We start from the raw sequence: 4,638 nt of genomic DNA on the forward strand, positions 1-4,638 counted from the left end.
TAAGCTCTTCACATGGCATTCTCTTCTCATTTCAGAAGGTCCATGCCCTTCTTATGTTGGGGGCCCAAGAGCTGGATGCAGTACTCCAGGTGGGGTCTCATGAGCATGGAGAAGAGGGGCAGAATCTCCTCTCTCTGCCTGCTGGACATGCATCTTCTGATGCAGCCCAGAATACATTTGGCTTTATGTGCTGCAAGTGCATATTGCTGGGTCAAGTTGAGCTTTTCATGAGCCAACATCCTGCTTATCTTGGAAATCAATATTGAAGTGTGAGTGGACAGAAGTCTGTCCCAGGTTGAGGCTATAGGGTTAAAAACATTTTCTGGGGACTAGAAGATTGTTACTCAATCCCATAATTCTGCTATCTCTTTATAGACTGACAACAAGGTCAGTTCGCTCTCCTTTCCTCCTCCTCCTGCCCTGAGTGTGTGGCAGGAGCCACTTTATCAGGAACATGTGAGCGGTGGGCCTCTTGGATGGCGGAGGCGTTGAGGGGGGAGGATTGGAGCACTGGGGAGTATAGATACAGTTTTTTTGGGGATGGGGGAAACTTCAAGAGGGTTTGCCATGGTAATTGCTTTTGTAATGTCTATTGCTGTTTTCTCTCTCCAAATATAATTCTGTATTTTCTCTCCAACTTGATTTGAGAGTTTAATCTCTGTCATCTCTCTTAAAAAAAAAAAAAACACGACAAAGTCTTAAGATAAATTGCCTCACTCCTCCTCCCCCCCCACCAAATTACAAAACAAACAAAACAAAAACCCAAATGTGAAGTGTCTAATCTATACATTCTGAAGGGAGGATTTATACATATCAGTATTCTCTTGAGTTGAAAGGGATGTTCGAATATGAAAGAACAAAACAGTATATATGAATATGGACTATTATGTTTGAGATTAAATAGATGACAACCAGTAAAATAGCATTGATTAAAATGCTAAAGTTCTTTTCAAGTCATAGAATCACAGAATTATTCAGGTTGGAAAAGACCTCTGGGATCATCAAGTCAAACTGTTATCCCTACTCTACAAAGTTCACCCCTAATCCATATCCTAATACATGGCTCTGTGGATGGTGTCACCACCATACATTTGGGTTCTTTGACAATGGCATGATCTATACAGCACCAGGGTTGTTGACACCAAACAGAAGACACTTCTCTCAAAGGGGGAAGAGGGTCTTTGTGGAGGAGATTGCAGGACTAGTTCACAGGGATTTAAATGGGATGTGAAGAGGGAGGGGGATAAAGGCATCAGACTTCCATGTGGCAAGGTTGTCATGGAGGGTAGCAAGGCCCTTTAGCAGGCCCCTGTTGTGCATGCTACAGTGTCTCACATTGAAGGCCAAAAGCAATCGCAAAACCAGTATTTCCAGCAGCAACAAGGTCCCTGAGAATGTTCCTCCCTAGGAAGGGTAAAAGGTAAACATTGGCCTTGTTTTGAATTGAGGGGACCTTGGTTCCCATGTCCGCTGGACATCTGTTGGGGGCTGATCCCTGGGTGGTCCTACAGGTTGTTTTGCCTTAGGAATTGTTATTATCTCTCTTTACATTGTTATACTTATACTATAAGAAAATACAATTTCATCTTTCCCTGACTTTCAAAAAAAAAGAAGGGTTCTGTGTTGTGGTGCAGTGGTAGAATTCTCGCCTGCCATGTGGGAGACCCAGGTTCGATTCCCCAAGGGGGGATGTGTTGGTGGCTCAGTGGTAGAATTCTCGCTTGCCGTGCGGGAGGCCCAGGTTCGAGTCCTGGCCAATGCACCTGAGAAGGAGAGAAGGGAAAAAAAAAACCCAATACAATAACCTTAAGGGAGATGGGGGAGGGGTCAAGTGGCTGCGAAGCAGCAGAAGCAGCAGTAGCCAAAACAGCAGCCGGGGAAGATAGGCGAAGCTGCAGCAGCAGAAGCCAGTGGGAGAAGAAGGGGAGAACAAGCTGTGCTTCTAGACATTAAGTTCTTGATGCTCCAATGAAATTATATTAATTTATCTATTGTTGCCATTTATGTGACCTATCCCTGGAATGTTCATCTCTCCCCTATGTCTGAGCTAGAGGAGCAGCTCAAACGGCCACAATATGGTTACCTGGGGAGAAAAGAAGCACCCTGGTAGAGGTAGCATTGGGTACCTGTCAACAGAATATTCTTGGATTTGATGTTTTAGCACGTAGAAGGTGGCATCTCCCAGATGAAACCTTATGGAGCTTTGGTGCTTATGGAGTGGGGAGTAATGGGGGAAAATCAGCCCATGCTCATGTTCGCTTGTTGCAAACTGCCCCTCCACTGCCAAAGTCACAAATTACCTGTGTTGCACAATATCCATTGGCAGCAGCAGCCAGGCAAGGCATTACTGAAGTGATAGCTGACCTGGAGAAAAGAAAGATTATCACCAGAACTCATTCTCCTTACAATTCTCCTGTCTGGCCAGTTCGAAAGCTAGACGGCAGGTGGAGATTAACTATTGACTTTAGGAAGCTCAATAGTAACACTCTTCCTCTCACTGCAGCAGTTCCAAGTCTCTCATCCACAGTGATAGCAATCCAAGCAGCTTCTCACGCCTGGATGGCAACTTTGGATGTGAAGGACATGTTTTTCATGGTGCCGCTGAGAGAGGAGGACAAACCGCAGTTTGCATTCACCTGGCAAGGTATTCAATACACATTCAACAGTCTCCCACAAGGGTACAAACACAGTGCAACTATTGCACATAACACACTTGCAGCTTTGCTTGACACCGTTCAGCTTCCTAAAGATGTTAAGGTGTATCATTACATTGATGACATCTTGGTGGGAGGGAATGACAAGGAGCAAGTTGCCGCAGTAGCCAGGGACATTTGGAAGCTATTGACTGACCAAGGGCTGACTATTCCAAAGGAGAAGTGCCAAGGCCCAAGCCAGGAGGTTAAATTCCTGGGATCCTGGTGGGTAGCAGGTGCAGTATCCGTACCAGAAGATACCCTACAAGAGATTGAAAAGGGCCAGATACCCCAAAACAAAAAGGAGCTACAACAGTTGTTGGGCACCTTGGGCTACTGGAGAAAACATATTCCAGGTTTCTTCGTAATTGCTCGTCCTCTGTATGATTTGCTTAAGAAGCACAAAGTTTGGGACTGGACTCCACGGCATTCTGAGAGCCTGAGAGTTCTTAAAGATGAGCTGAAGGCATATCAGAAGTTGGGGCCCTTGCACCCACAAGATGCCCTAAGGGCTGAATGGGGTTTTTCCGAGCACGCCTCATACTGTGGAATATTTCAGAGGGGGCCCAATGGTCCTAGTAGAGCTCTTTTGTTTTCCTCAACAGCATTCAAAGAGACCGAGACACGGTACTCAGAATGGGAAAAGGGACTCCTTTCCCTAACTCGGGCTGTTAAAGAGGCAGAGAAGCTTCGCACTACACAAGACATTGTAGTGCAAGGCCCGTTTCCTCTGCTAAAATCGATCCTTAAAGGATCTCCTCCACCAGAAGGAATTGCCCAAAAGGCCACTGTAAGAAAGTGGTATGCCTACCTAGAGGGAATCTCACAGATTTTGCCGCTGAAAGAGGGACCTACAAAGGTATCCAAATTACAGCAGCCCATAAATCCTGATAAAGCACTGCTGAGTCAGCCATATAAGCCTTCTCCTATTCAGGTGGCCCCATAAATGACCGCAGACTCAGATAAGTCAGGAGTGTGGTTTACAGATGCATCGTCTCGGAGGGTGGGGTCAAAGTGGCATTATAAAGCCGCTGCCTTGGAGATTGCTACAGGCCAAACCATCACTGAAGAGGGTGATGGCAGTGCACAGGTAGGGGAATTGCGTGCTCTCATGCTAGCAGCAGAGCATGGAGCAACAACCATTTACACTGATTTCTACTCTACGTTCAAAGGCGCCACTGAGTGGATTTGCCAGTGGGAAGCGAATCAGTGGAAGGTTTCAAATGTGGAAGTTTGGAGGGCTGATGACTGGAAAAGGCTACTAGAGATAGGCCGATCCAGACCCCTGAAAGTAGGTTGGGTTAAAGGGCATTCCAAGCAGCAAACCCCAGCTGCAACCTGGAATGATCAGGCAGATTACCTGGCGAAAATAAACTTACTCAATGGGATGGTTTGGGCTCTTACCCGCCCCCCCACACTTTTGGAATTGCCCCAGCTAACTCAGACGGCCTCTGGGAATATAAATGAAGCTATTTATTTTACAGCAGCAAATATACAGGCAGCTATTTACAATATATACAGTTATATACAGAAATATACAAAGGATAAACAATACAGAAGCACAACTCCCCTCCCAGAAACCTGAGTCCCCAGGAGGGGCTCTCAAACCACCCCAACACCTCCCCTTGCCCTCTCAACCTTACCCCGGTTCTCAGTAAGAAGAGAGGTGCAGCCAAGAGGTTAGGGAGCAGGGTTAGTGGCAGCAGGGTTAATGAGATGTGGCTAGGTCTGAAGGCAAAGGCAGAAGTGAAAGACAAAATGGAGAATATTTACTTCTTCTTCCCAGAGTTCTCAGCGTGACTGTGAGAGAAGGAGACACAATTGTTTTTCATTTCACTGCCCATTATCTAGTTCTTTTACTAAAACATTCTAGCTTGCTTCAAACTAGCACACTCAATAATGAGAAAGATGATTGGTGGAGATTAGCTGAATGGCTGCATATTAA

General features: G+C 45.9%; 1 non-coding gene across 1 annotated transcript; it reads left to right on the forward strand.

Moving 5' to 3' along the window:
- The first annotated feature begins 1,691 nt into the window (after positions 1-1,691).
- TRNAG-GCC (transfer RNA glycine (anticodon GCC)) lies at positions 1,692-1,762 on the forward strand. The gene has a single exon. It is a non-coding gene; the product is annotated as a tRNA-Gly (tRNA).
- Positions 1,763-4,638: the final 2,876 nt, after the last annotated feature.

Source organism: Pogoniulus pusillus, chromosome W (genome assembly GCF_015220805.1).
Source record: "Pogoniulus pusillus isolate bPogPus1 chromosome W, bPogPus1.pri, whole genome shotgun sequence".
Classification (NCBI taxonomy): domain Eukaryota; kingdom Metazoa; phylum Chordata; class Aves; order Piciformes; family Lybiidae; genus Pogoniulus; species Pogoniulus pusillus.